A 264-nucleotide genomic window follows, 5' to 3' on the forward strand; every position below is an offset into this window, starting at 1 on the left:
CTCAGGTTCAGGGTCAGCCTCAACAAGAATGCTTTTGTCTTTGCTCCTGCTCATAAGAGAGAGAAGAGAACAAGAAAATGTGGAATCCTCTATGTCACAGTATGGAGATTCCTTGAAGTGTCAGAGGAAAAGAAGAGTAGAAGACAGAAGTAGAAAATTCGAACTTGTCAAAGGAGATGGAGTTCGAATTTTGCATTAAGGAATAGTGTTAGTCCATAAACAGAAGGATGTGAGAAGAAGGGAAGTGATTTTCGAAAATTAAGT

The sequence above is a fragment of the Arachis duranensis genome, chromosome 5, assembly GCF_000817695.3.
Source record: "Arachis duranensis cultivar V14167 chromosome 5, aradu.V14167.gnm2.J7QH, whole genome shotgun sequence".
NCBI lineage: Eukaryota > Viridiplantae > Streptophyta > Magnoliopsida > Fabales > Fabaceae > Arachis > Arachis duranensis.